We start from the raw sequence: 14643 nt of genomic DNA on the forward strand, positions 1-14643 counted from the left end.
AATACAACAGTAGGTCTGGGTTTTAATTTAGTTGATTCTCCTGTCTCCTCAAGCAAAATTTGAGCTTCTTCTTCAGCTATGTTTTTATTACTCAATTGTCTATTCTCATTAGTACTAATGCCCTTTTGTCTCTTGAAAGCTTCTTTAAGGTTCTTCGGTTTCAGCAGGATGGGTACAGCTTTCTGAGAATAAACTTGAGCACGAAGCTGCATATTTATGTATCAGTTGGCTTTCCCTCTATTTCCAGACCTCTGCAGTAGGAGGGCTTTTCTGAGCAGGCTTTGACTGGGCTGAAGCACACAGCGTGTTGGTAGTCTCCACTCCCCGAGGCCTCAAGGGAGCGTAAGAAGCAGAGCATGAGCAAAGCCTGGGGAAATCAGGTAAGCTGCAGATGCCCAAAGTACAGAATTGCAAAGGAGCTTAAAACTTCCTTCCCTGCCCCTTCCTTATCGCTCTCCCCAAGGGCAGTAACAGAAGAAATTGGAATCAAGATTAACAACTTTAAAGGGCACACTTAGTGCATATGCCAGCTGATGAAATGAAATGCACGTTGCTTTTAAGGTGATTGGCAAAGCAGCTGCTCAAAGCCCTGGTAAGACAAATTAGTTCATGGATCAACTTATCCACTGGGCAGGTAGGAGGCAGCTGCAGCCCCAGAAATTTAAGGCTGGTTTTATCTGTTTGGTAGTTTCTCCTGCAACACTTGGATTATCAACCAAAGCTTTCACCATTTCCTCGCACTTGTTGCTGTTGGCTATAGACTGAATGCATTTAAATCTCTCTGTGGTTTATTTGTGTTTCAATACTTCTGATCTCTTCTGAAATGTTTGACATGATCCAAGTCTGTCACTGCTGGTTGTAGTAGACCCGCCAGATTTTTCTCCTTGTTTCCTGAGCAGTTGTATTGTATCCTTTTCAGCCTGCACCCTTCTTTTGAAATTTGTGGGTAAGAAAAGTGCAGGCTCAGAAAAGGAATAACTTCCACTTTGACATATTTAAGGACCAGTTTATAGATAAGTGACAAGGAACTTGCAAATCAATCAGGATGTCATATAGATACCACCCCAGAAAAGATATCAAATGAGTAAACTGAAATAAGTCCAAACCTAGGTATGTTCTGTAATTAGCCTTCTATATTCATTATTCAATAAAAGTAAATAAAGGATGCCTTACGCAGAACACAGAATATTAGAATTAATATCAAATAGCTAGTATTGAATTCACTGGAGTCTTCCTTCCTCCCTAGGATTTGAATTTCTATATTTGAGTCATTCCTTTTATCCTTCCTGAGGAGCTGCTTGACTGACAGCACAGAAATGTATATTCTAAATAGTTAAAAGCTGTTGTCGTTGCATGTATCTGCAATGCATTAACAATGAATATCCAGAGCCGTACTAGTCAGGGTGGGGGGCTTCCCTGTTTCAGGAGCTCTTCCAAGGCTGATAACAAAAGAGGATAATTAAGGCTGAAGTCTGCTGGCTGCTGCTGTAGCCCAGCCCTGCGTGTCACATACTGCCCTGCATGACAGGTGGAACATTAACAGCTCAAAACTATATATCACCACAGGTATTGCATCAATAAGGGATAAGGCACAAGATCACCTAGAGGGAAGAAAGAGGTCTCAAAACAAACAAGCAAAGACTTGAAGGTTTAGGAGCCCCTTGAGTAAATGAATCGCCTTTTCTGAAGTGTGATTAGCAATCAAAAGAAGACAACCTGAGCAGCAGAATTGTCGTCCCTAACCAAATGGACTGTCACATCATTTAACTTCTTGCTGGCAGCAGGCGCTCTGTCAGAGACTGCAGCCCGAAGAAACAAGAAAAGGGAGAGAAATAGCAGACATTTGACAACTGAAGTGATGCTTGCTGTATTGCCATTGTCCCTGAATTTTGAAAGGCCAACATCAAAATATTATGACTCCCAAAATGTCATAATTACAGTATCTCAGCTCACGCTTGTCTTCACTCTGTGCCTCAGACCTTATGTTTAATCTCTTTAATGTACTATAATTATGTCTTCAGTGTGGATCAATTATCTCAGAATAGGGAAACAAATTACCATCATTATCTCCAATTATTCTTTAGATTTTCTTTTATCCTTTTTTGTTTTCTTGGTTTCTTTACTAGTGACAAAAATGTAGTTCTCATTTGTGCTCTTTTTTTGTTCTTTGCCTGAATATATATTTGGCAGTAAATCATCTGTCAAGCAAGGAATTGTCCTTCCCTTTGCTGTTATTCCCTAGTTCTCCTTGTTGAGCAACTCATTACTTTCTGCATATTCAGATAGGTTTATTAGGAGTATAGCTCTCAAATAAGACCAAAGATTGGGAGCAGATAGACTCTTTTTAATTTCTCAGGTTCCTCACTAAAGTACTTACTTCAAATTAGCATACACTATATCCACAAGAATAACATCGGTATCTGCAGGAGTCGAGCTTATTGTGACAGTAATTCACAGGTCAAAGCTCACTTCATCTGCACTGATGTGACAGCTAATGGTTCCTATTGCACAAGTGGTCCATGAATTATAGTGCAACTTGTTACCATTCCACTACAACTATAAATAAATCTAATGAAATTAGTGCTTTGAAAAAATGCTACAGTTATAGTTGCACTACAATCCACTAAAGCAGAAAAACTCAATTTTTGAATTTCAGGGGCATCTTGTGATTTGATCATTGGAGAAAAGTCACTATAACACTACGTACAGTGCTTCTGTATTCTGCACTCCCAACAGGAAAATTAGTTCTTAAAACTCAGTCTTGGTAGCCCTTTTCACCTAAATTAATAACATTGGCCTCCAGGACAATTTATCTGAATAAGATAAACTAGATTATGTATGTTGCTCGGAATACTGTGAGAAAATTATTTCTTGTGTGATACTGGTATATTGTTTGTGTCCCAGATGGAATCTGTGAATGAAGCCAAGTTATCCAAGCCTTGCAAAATTCTAAGTTAGGATATTTTTTAAGGTGATGATTTTGCTGTGGGAATCATGTCTTATTTCTTCTGAATTGGCCAAGCTTTCTTCCAAGATGCTGCACTGAAAATCAAGTTTCATACAATAGGAATTTCTACTAAGAAAGGCTTATAGTGGTAACTCTCTTGTAAAACAAATCATATCTTCCTGCCCTCCTCTCTCCATTTTATGAGGTACCTTTCCCCTTCTTATTGCTTTTTCTTCCATTTCTCACTGTCTCTGCTGCACACCAAGGCAATAAACTACTGAGGTGCATAAGAAAAAGGCAAGTACTTACTTAGTTCAGAATTACATCCAAACCTGGCTGCTGCTTGAAAATAGTTATTTCTATCAACTGTATTTCAAATTAAAATGCTAAAGTGCTGGAGAAATGGGGTGTGGAAATACTTAATTTGTTAGCAAATTACATTTATGGGTTGAGAAAATGATGTCTTTTAAAAATGGGTCCCAATGTTCAAAGCATACCTGTTTTAATTATCCAGGTGTGAAAAATAAAAAAATTATGCTTTGTTGGGAACATTTCAAGGACTGCTGATGTCAACAAATGGCAAGGCAGCAGCGTAAACCCAGATGGTTAGCTGTAGGCTTTTCTTAACCGTCTAAACAGATTTACTCAAAACTCCTACAAATCCAGAATCCAATACAAAGATTAAAGCTATGATTTCTTGTGCAGCGCTTTATTAGCTAGTGTCACAAGGCATGTTTTTAAAACCGAGGCAAAGTGTAAGACTTGGGGAAATTATTAACAGCATTTCTGTTCTTCATGTTCTTCTGCTGATCTATACTCCTTTGGGTGACTTGCAGGAGAATTTGATATGCAAAATGACAACAAAGTTAGCGATGAGCACACTGCCTGCATTTAGGCTGTAACGCAGGCATCAAAAGCTGTAGTGATGTGTCAGCTCTTTACTTCCAAAAGTTAACTTCCTACCATTACTGGTCTGAGCTGCAGCAGATCTCATGCAGTCTCGCAGAACCAGGGCCACTCTGCAATGGGGGCTACACAAGAGGAAAAAAAAAAAAAGTGGTTTTCTTCTCTTTTATAAAGCTTATAACTTCTGGTCTAGAATGTTCTTTAGTGAATTATTTATTACGATAGGCAGAAACCTGATAGATCAATGATGTCTGTGATGTCCTGTTGTGCAGCCCCTGTGCCGCTGCGTTCGCCGTGCCCCCGGGGAGGCATGGCTGGGCTGCAGTCAGGAGCGGAGGCCATGTGAGCCCACTGCACCTGTCTGGCACAGGCAGCCAGTTTGCTTCAGGGAACAATTTTGAGTTGATGATTATATAGGAAGCCAGGAAATTTGGTATCTAGTAGGCTCAGGAACTCCAGTGATTGGCTCCTGCAGCAGTGGTGATTCTCCAGGGTGCTCAAGAGCAGCTTCCCCTGGAAGTGCAGGAGGATGGAGCTCACCCTGTGCCACCAGACCGTGCACCTGGGTACAGGAGAGGGCGTCAAATGCTACTTTCCATTGCTTTCTCTTTCTGTACAGGAACTCTTCTCTAAGACAAGTGAGTACTCTGCTGTGGGGTGAACTTTGGCCTATGTTATCTTAAGTATAGTATTAGCATGTCTTTATAAATCACCATCCACTTACCGCAGTAAATTCCTTGCAGTTAGACTAAGCTTGTGAACACAATAGCATACTTACAGCAATCTGTATGACAGCAGAGATTAAATTCTAAAGCTTCTCCAGTATTTCTAAAGAGTATTTTGCCCTCAACCTGCAGTTGAACTGACAGAAGCTTCAGGGTTGTTTTGAGATCAGTAAATAGTATCGGCCGTAACCCCTTATGGGAATGAGCAATGCCAAGGGGACTCCACCAGATCTCTCTGATGAACGGTGTACCAAAAGGAAATTGCTGGAATTGGCTTTTAAGGAACATGAACTGCTTCACGGCTCCAGAATCAGGGCTGACTGGGGATATCTTTAAATGTCTTTGGCACTCATTACCTTCTCCAGTCAGAAGGGTAGTTACCAGCATTAAAATGACTGTCATATATTAGGGTCATGGAGAACAATCACATTAGAGGAGTAAGAGAGAGAGAAGCCAGCAAAACCCAGGCTTAATCTGACAAATCTCTCTGTAATGAGCTCCTGTTACTTCAGGGATGAATCCAGGTGAAGGCACTGATGTTCAAGTTTTCACTAATTGCAAGCAAAATATTATTATTAATAATTGTATGCATTCGTGTACTTGAGCTACCTTTGTTTTCTAGTGCTTGGTAATAAGGACTGCCAGCCTTTCTGAGGTGGTTGAGGGTTAAGTGTTTGTCTTGGGGAAGTTTCCTGAGAGTAGTTGTCTAATAAACATTCTGTGCTGGAGGGGAAAACAAGTGATATACGTTGCAGTACAGCAATATAATGAATTAGTTAAAAGCAAACAACCCCCAAACCAGTAGATTGCCAGGGCAGGTCTGTCTCTGCCAAACAATATTTCTGTGCCAACTTTCCAAATGAAGCACAGCCAAAAATAGGAGTGCAATAACTCATCGTGAAGGAAGAAAGCTATTACAAGGGGGATGAAACAGCAGCGTTCTCTCGCCAGTCACCCTAGATTATAGGTCTGATTCTCAGTCCTTTAGCTTGTGCACAGTAACTTACAGCAGTCCTGCAAACTGTGTAAGATGCTAATGAGTCAGAACAGTCTCATGCCTCTGCATAAGTGCAGAGTTGGGACAAGTGGTCAAGAAAGAGCTGAACTCAGTGCTTGTTTGGCTAACAGTAATGCTGTCATCGGTGGAGCCAGCAGAAGTAATGGGAATACCTTCCATGTGCTTACAGGTTTAGTGCCTTTGCTTACTGGGTGATACAGCATTGGCACCATTCAAGTGCCATAAGGAATACCTGAGGCATTTTACACCACGGGAGATAAAGTTGTCTAAGTCAAAATAGGGCAGGTGTAAAGGGTGACTTCTGCAGTCTGCTTTCCTGTTCTGAGTCTGCAAGCATTGCTGGATCTAGTGGCAGCAAATTAAGGTGAAACAGGAGACACACTGGCCGAACACAGCTGATTTTAGTTACCCTGCCAAAGCCAGATGTCTCCATTCACTTTTTAACAAAGAAATTCCCTGTCATGCCAAACAACTAAAATAAGATCCATTAGCAAGATGAAATTCAACTTACTACATGCCTGAGTACCTATTAGAAGAGGAGAAGGTGATGCATGATTGGTGCTTACAGCATGTGGTTAGTGAGGAAGAAATGCTGGTACTTCAATAGTGGGCAATAATGGCAAACATCTGCTTCATTTGCAGTTTCACAGACACGCAGGGTATGTCCTCTGACACACATGCTCAGAACCAAGTCGTTCTTCTCATCAGGTTCCTTTGCACCATCTGGATTTGCTGAGAAATGATTTTGCAAGGAAAAGAGAGGGGTGGGGGTGGGGGTGTGTGTGATTACTCAGTTCTCCCTGGTGGATAATACCCATCTATACACGTGGTAGAAAGGTCACAGAAATTGAAGTATTAAGGGCCTGCTACAATGTGGTACATGCAGCCGAGCTTCCTGGTCCTCATTTGAAGTTTCACAATCCTTGCTAGACGTACTGAAATTGAAAACTATTACATGTATGTGGAAATAGAGGTTACCTTGGGAATTTTAAGTAATAATAATATACTGGAGTTAAAATGAACTTAGATTGCATTTCTTTCTTCTTCTGTTCTTTCCTTTTTTTTTTTTTTTAGAGCATTATCCTCCCTTAGTCACAATTTTACCACCATTGAGCATTTCAGAGATAACCCCTGCTTCAGGAGTGAACTGAGAAGAGAGGCCTTATCAGAGGGACAGAGGTATTACTTAGTTTGGGGAGGCACTTGAAATAATCCCTTGAACATATGTTTCATGACCACAGAGTGCCAAAATTTCAGATGTTTCCGCCTTTAGTTTAGATTTCTCAGACCAACATACCCCCAAGTCTTAGGCACTGATCATTGCGTATTCCACTTCTTCCATTGCTTTAAGTAGAAGGGGTTTTTTAACAGCATAAGGAACTGTCATTTTTTATGACCCTGCAGTGAATAGAGGTCCTCAAAGAGTCCTCAAAATCCAATCCTTTTTGCAGAGAAAATAGACGACTCCTGCTCCTCATTATGCCCTTTCCAAAGGTATTTCCTAGGTGATGCTACTGTTACCGTAAAAGCTGGCAGAGGAACTCTCTAAGACTCGTTTTGGAGTTTTAGACTACAGCAGGACTAGACAGGTACCTGGTTCCTCTGTGCTATTGCAGAGAACAGGTTACAAACAATGGCTGCACTGGTGGCTACCTGACTGCAGAAGGCTGGATTGCATCTCTTGTTTCATCCCTTGCGTGCTATATTCAGTATGAAAACCAACCTGATTGCCATTTCTTTGGTACCTCACACATCTGGCAGGTACTTCTGTCAAGAGAACATGACTTTGTCCTTCTGCTCTGTAAGCAATTTTTTTAAAACAAAAAAAGTCTGTTTGTCCTTCAGTTTTCATTTAGGTTTACTCTGTTTTCCTACATTTATTCCTGTCTTCACCATTAACAAAACAAAACTGCAGGATGTGAATTTTAATAGAGTCCATGTTTTAATCTGCAGTCATCAAAGGAAGCCATATTTCTCTGTACGTCTTTTAGTGCTTCAACTCCCCACAGAGAGGGAGCCATTCATGAGGCACGGGCTCTCCCCCGCTCCCCCATGGGCATTAGCTCATTGACAGCAGCATTGTAATTAGAGAATGCTAAAAATCATACCCCTGGGCTGCCAACTTGCCAGAAAACATCAAACTACTCTGTGTGTGTGTGTAAAAGCCAATAGTAAGCTGCTTAGCCAAAACCACAGAAATTGGCATAGTATTCTGTCACTTCAAATCTTTACTATTATTTCACGAGGGTGAGCAAGGTTGGGAGAAAGTGTAATAAGCTGTCAGTTCCTTTCCATACCTCCCAAGGCAAAACTGCATTTCCAGACTAAGGTCTGGCCTCTGTGCCCAGCGGTGTAGGGTGCAGTGTAGGCACTGTACTTCTCATAACAGCAAACTGGGATCTGTCCTACTTCTGTTCATAAAGGACTGCACTGCCACATCCTAGTCTAGCCTCTGGGAATCTGTTCCATTGTACTTAATTGAAATGCAAAATGGCATGATAGGTCTTTAAAATTTTGTTCCATGTTGTAGAGCAGGAAGGATGATCCATAAATTGCTAGTAAAATATTAATAGCTCTGGAGGAATGTTCTTAAGAACTATCCACAGGCACAGCACCAACAGGCAGGGCTCCGCCGTCCCTCTCCAGCTCTGCCACTGACTCCTCGCAGAGCCGTGGGCCACTCACTGCAATGCTTCTGTGCTGTGAAGATCATTCCCACCCTGGATAGTAGGCAACTATGGCTGTAAATCTACATGCAACCATTTCATAGTGATGCTGGGACTCTTCTCATGGTTGTAAAGTGACCCAGGACACTTAAATGTGAAAGGTGCTATGGCAGCTGTGATGTATTTTTACACGTATTTTGCCTTGCAAGCAGTAAGCTAGTCCTAAATAAATGGGAGAAACATGAGCAGAATTAGAAATTACATTAGAGATGGCACAAAACTTGGGCTAAAACCATGACTTGTCTCAGATTGCAACTACCCTGAAGGAGAGGGGTTGTGTTGTTGTCACTCGAGGAATGTCACTTAAAGATGTGTATATGATGAACCTGAGGATAACTACACTCATATGCTGCCTAGTTAAATCTCTTTTTAGAGGCTAGTTAAATCTGCTTTCCTAGATGAGTACTTTCTTCAGCATCATGGTTAATTGACATGCTTCTATTTAGACATTAATTGACATGCTTGTGTTTAGATCTATGATAACATCTTTTACATCTGCTGTGATTCTGTAATCTTTTATAGAGCCTTTGGAAGGTCTCCATGCAAACAGATATGTCCAGTGTGAGTTTATGTAGCATGTTCTGCAATCCAGAACAGACATTTTCAATCTTCCTTTTTTTTTTTCCCCTGTTGGTATCCCTGCTGTTTAGCAAGAAATGGTAGTTAGTCACTCACATTAAATTAAGCTTACTTTTACTTATCAGGTGCTGACATGCAAAGGTATTCTTAGCTGTCTTTGGGAATACACCTAAGATATTAGGTAAACACTACAAATTAGATGTAAATGGAATCAGAGAAACAGCTGTCACCTCTTTTGCTAGCTGATTAATTTTTTTCTGAGTCATAACAATTACATTTCAGCATGTTACGCCCATCAGCCTCTTTAAGTACTGACTGCAGTGGTTGCTGCTCCTGCTTGCTGATAGACTGGGGGGGGGGCAGTTCCCCAGCAGTGAATTGCAATTAATCCCAAACCTGTTGAGCACACCTCCACCTCAGCAACACTTCGTACTCTCACCCGTGAATCTTCTCCAGCCGGATTCTACCTGCTGCACACAGAAGTCACGATGCCTTGAAACGTGCGTGGGCAGTTATTTACTGACTCTGAATTTCCTGGAGGAAATCTCTCCAGAGCCCCCCCAGCCTATTTCCAAGCACGATGGGCTCTGCCAGGCATTTCTGAGCTTCCACTGGCCTCTAGTGGTGCTTCATTTCCAAAACCTTCCGTCGGCTGCTGGTTTGTGCTCAGAGCTGGATTCAGAGCCTGGCTTGAGCCTGGAAGTTGTTGTGTTGGTCCCTGGCACATGGGTGGGTTTCTCTGATGAGAAGTGCTGCCTCAGTGGAGTTGCCTTCCTCCACCTCTTCCCACTCCCCGTCCGTTTGAGACTCCAGGCTTTGCAATCCAGCAAATGGAAAGCTTGAATCTGTGTCTCCACCTCTCCTGCAAATCTTCTCTCCCGTAGCGGTGTGTAAGCCGCTGGTTTGAGCATAGCTTCCTAGCTGAGGAGGTATGTGTATCCCAGTACAGATGCCAGCACATTCAGTGCTCCTGTTGCCATTCATTTCAGCGGGAACAGGTTTTTTTTTTCTTTTTGGACCAGGCTGTAATTTTTGAATTAGGTTGCAAGTCAGCAGTAGTATTTAGATGAAATTTAATGGGTTCATTTCGTGCCTAGCAAAGGGGTTGACAGGGCTGCTGCCGGTGTGTGGCACGGCAGCTGGGTACTCAGCTGAGAGCTTTGCAACCGGGGTTCGCAGGAGGAGGGATTGCACTTAAGATGTTGTCAGCATGTAGCTTGCAAAATGCTTTAGGGCATTAGTGGGAAAAGATGCTTGCAAAATATAAAACATTAACCAGCCTTTGTTTCTAATAAACCTGATTACTCTAAGGGAATGAATAATGTTTGTTATAATGTGACTAAGTTTGTCGTATTTCCTGAATCCATTTTATGAGTATCTGCCTTATCCCTCACCTGCATTAGGAGACCAGCTGAATATTTTATAAAATCAGTATTTCTGTAATATTCAAATTACTGTATCAGTATTCCTACAGATGGTGCAATATGTAACAAAATGAATAACTCTCAGAAAGCTATTTATTCAACAAACCTAAGCCCAAATTCCACAGAGACTTAGGTGTACACTTAACATTTCTCAGGGGAGTAATCCTATTGGATTCGATGTCAATATTTGCATGAGTGAATGTTAACACGTTTAGGGCTTTCTCTTTTCCTGATATCTTATCTATTTACATAATACTACAACCTTGAATTAATTAGATGACTGAGTCTTTGAAAATTTTTTTTATTTCCTCCTTTGAGCTGACTGTGACTAGCTGAGCTGTGATGTGGGTTGGTTGGCTATGATAGCTTAGCTGTGATCTTGCTGGTTTGTATAGGGATAAACATACAAACAGTTCTAACAAAAATGCTTGCGTGAGAGGGTTTTTTGGTGTTGGTTGGTTGGTTTTTTTGTAAAAGCTCACATAGAAAGAAAGGTAAGCCATTAATTTGCCTTTTGTTGAACAAAGGATAAGGTGTTCTTCTCTCATCCTTTATCTGGCTTTCCTAGCGCACAGGCTCTGCAGTGGAGACATTCTCTCCCCATATAGGTTTTGTATCCTACCTTAAGCCTTTATTATGGAATTTATCCTATAGCAATAATGAAATTTTGATATTGGTTGTCTTTCTCTGAAATTTGTTTTGTCAAGTACCGGCAAGAAGTGAGATACAGCAGGGTGACTGGTGATGACTGGTTTAAGGATACAGTGATCAAAATTATCATGGCAGTAAAAAAGCAGTAGGATATTCGTGTCATCTGACTTCCAGTACCTGAGGCTGCAGTTTCATCACTGCTTTAGGGTGATCTAAACACAAGCTGCTACTGAGCCGTCGCCTCCCTTGTGCCAGGGCTGGCACCTGGGTGCTTGTGTGGGCAACTCAGTCCAGGAGCCATCCCCGATGAAACCGACTGAAAATTTTTTAAAAAGTAGAACAATGGGGTTAGCTTACAACAAGCATGAAAATACACTCCAATTCAGGTGTCCTGAATCACTGACTGAAGTGGCCCGAAGGTCACAGTTGATGCAGGACCTGGACTCCCAACTTTGCATGGTCTTAATTGTATCCAAGTCACATAACTTAAGTAGATGACGTGAGGCCCCTGTTCACTATGGTTAATGTACCTGGGCTCCCTTTATAGTTAGTGAAGACAGGATCCTGCAACTCGGAGGCTAGTCAGAGCAAGAGCTTACTTCAGCTGCTCAGACTTATCATCTGGGAGGGCCTATCCTTCTTTATTAACTGTAAAGAGGAGCCTAGGGAGTTTAACCTCACCGTGCTGGCAGTAGCCCTTATGAATCCCACTATCTCTGCACTGCCTCAACTGATGATTTTTTTTTTCTTTTTTTCTGTGTCTTGCTACAGTGCAGTCACTATTTGTAATGGCAATAATGCCCTTGGGAACTGCAACAACTTCTTGCAAGACTTAATACTAGGGATGTAATGGAGATATGCAACCATGGCACATGAACAGGTACAAGAAAAGAAAGAAAACTAGCCATGCTACTATGACCATGCTATTTACTCTCCTGTATTGTTGTGTGGATGTGAATATGAAAAGTATTTATTATGCCCTTCAGCAAATATTGTTCTTGTCAATATTTACGAGTGTATCAGCTATGGATTAGCAGTATTCATTCTCTCTAGAATAATATTTTCTGTTCTCACTGGAGAGCCTTCAAAAAGAAGATCTTTAACCTTTGCAAGCAACTTTTTCTACCCTTTTGCCTCCCATGAGAGAAAAAGAGCATCCGAGATTTGATTAAATCTGTGTGTGGGAAGCTCAGGGGCAGCCACAACACCATGCGGCTGCTAGAACAAATTAATCTTTGGTGTAAATCCACATTTCTGGAGAAGGCCTGTTAGCAGAATCTTACCGTGGAAGTCCTTAACTATCCTGTAGAAGCTATGTCTCCTCTATAAAATTTTATAGGTCTTTAAAATGTACAGTGTAATTGCACTGTTGGGTATCTGACCCACCCCACGATATGATGATCCTCAGTGGTGTGACCCCCATGCACTAAGGAATAGTGTCTGTCTGAAGCATCCATGGTATTCTTAACGTCAGCCTCCAAAATTAATGCTGTCTTGAAAACAAGAAGAAAAAATCTGGACTATCTAGTGTTAACTGCAGACCAGTGCCTTCAGTTGTCTGTCTTGTTTGCACTTTCAAAGCTGCATTTGAAAGGAAATTAAATATAAAATGTATCTTGTTTGTTAGCCAACACTTTAGTATACCAGTGTTAACAGCAAAATACTGCTCGGGAAAGTGCTTGTTTGGATGTGTGTGTGAACTTTTGTCCAACCTGTACAGGTGTAGAGATAGTTTAAGAGAAATAACAGTAATTTCCCTCACGGTTTCATTCCAGTGGTTTATTTCTACAGGTTATGCCATAAGCTTCTTCAGGGGGATCTGAAGAGCCAGATTTATAAAGGGAATGGATAATTTCATTGCAAAAAGACAAAACTAGCATTATGCATGTTAAGTTAAGGGTAAACAAATCTCATGCTTCAGGGCACAAAATGATTTCCTATTGGGCTCAGGAAAGATGTTTTTCTCCATGTAAAGCATTGTATGGTTGGCTAGACATATTACTAAGGGGTTTATTTATTCTTTTCCTGCCCTCTGAAGCATCAGTTTAGGAAGCTTCGGTTTAGGTTATGCTAGAGGCAGGATGCCAGACGTTGTTATAATTTTACTTAGCATCGAGAGCATGCACTATAAACTTCCTGCTCCAGCAGACCTGTGATGCCTGCAGATGCATAATGAGTCCCTCAAAAGCAGGCCAGGCTCTCCAACCATGTCATCCAGTATTGGTGGGTCCGTATGGGTGGAGCTACTACTTCCTTGTACTCAGGAAGAAAGGTGTAGGATTCATCTAACCCGTTTTCCTACTATAATACTACTCTTCTTGTCTCCTGCTTCTAGCGTGCAAGCAGTTATTGTAGATGCAGGAGATTCCCAGGATGTGTTATCAGGGGAGTAGTATTCAACCAGGTCACGGTGTCTGCCTGCCAGGCACACCTAAATACCCCAAACTAGTTCCCACAGATGGAGCATGCAGAGTTTTGGGTCAGTCTTTTCAGCTGAGGACCAGAAGCATCCTGCCTGCATCCTACCTGCTCTGTGCAAGGAAAGTGCCTGTAGCTGCTACCCAAGAGCACCTACGCACTACCCGGATTCATGCTCTGCCCATCCTTCTGCGCCAGCAGTAATTCAGCCTGTGACTTCAGCACAAAGATGGGCGGACATAAAAGCAACTTTGAAAGTTCCCACAAGAACTGCCTTTGTATTTGATGCCTGGAGTCAGTTTCCTTTAAGGAAATGGAAAGAGAGAGAAATAACTCTAACAGCCTTGGTAGTTTTTGCTTGTAAGTGGGCAGCCTACATCATTTGGTAGAAACAGAAGGAGTCAGAATCTGTGATTGCAGCGAAAGCCACAGGAACTGAGATGTATGCAGTCAGGAAATTCACTGACAGGAAAGGAAAAGCTCTCAGTTAAAGCATTCCCATATACCATCTGAGCTCAAATTCAGTTCATGTGTTTGTCATGCCTGTTTTGTAGAAGTCACCTCTTCTCTCCATGCCTGTATTTTGCATCTGTGAAATGAGAGTGACAACACCACATTTGCCCAATTTAGGATGCAAGCTGCTACGGCCTGGGGCAGTTGCTTTATACAGAGTTTAACACAATATTTAGTATAAATAGCCACAGTGCTTTCCAGACAGAAATGATCTTGTTGAGAACAAGGCTGAAACATTTTTCCCCCTTTAAAATATCTGGGGTTTTGTTGTTGTCTGTCATTTCCTCTTCTCTCTAGCCTGACTGTTATGCTTTTGAAACCTCTGACAGTTCCATGAGTTAATCGCAACCATCAGACTGGGTACAGCTATTTTATAATAATCTGAATCAATCTGCTGGAGGAGGGGAGATCTGCCTGTAGATCGCTAGCATTTTGTTTGGGTGATGGATGATGAGTTTGACAGCATTGTGTCTCGGGGTCTGTCATGGTGAGGATCAATCATGCTGAACTGTAATTGCAGCCTTTAAGATAAAACCACTTTTCACGAGGGGGCCAGGGACGTCTCCATCACTGCAATCTCAGTGATGCCACCGTTCTGCAACTCAGCCAAGGCTATCTCTTCTCTGCACCGGTTCCTGCAAACGGGGTCGCTCAGGCTATGGCTGTATGATAACTGGAGTAGAGAACACAGCTCTTGTAGGCATTTTGGTTGAAAAACAGTTTATGGCAACTGAAA

The 14643-nt window shown here is 41.8% G+C and overlaps 1 protein-coding gene across 12 annotated transcripts in view; it reads left to right on the top strand.

Annotated features, from left to right (window-relative positions):
• TOM1L1 (target of myb1 like 1 membrane trafficking protein) overlaps nucleotides 1–14643 on the top strand; it is a 158885-nt gene that overhangs the window by 68750 nt on the left and 75492 nt on the right. For 8 of the 12 annotated variants that reach the window (XM_074889209.1, XM_074889218.1, XM_074889207.1 and 5 more), the window contains exon 3: nucleotides 248–380. The exons of the other annotated variants lie outside the window; for them this stretch is intronic. The gene's annotated coding sequence lies outside the window, so the exon portion shown is untranslated. The remainder of the gene's footprint in view (nucleotides 1–247; nucleotides 381–14643) is intronic. 12 annotated transcript variants of the gene reach the window in all.

This window comes from Strix uralensis, chromosome 19, assembly GCF_047716275.1.
Source record: "Strix uralensis isolate ZFMK-TIS-50842 chromosome 19, bStrUra1, whole genome shotgun sequence".
NCBI classification, from domain to species: domain Eukaryota; kingdom Metazoa; phylum Chordata; class Aves; order Strigiformes; family Strigidae; genus Strix; species Strix uralensis.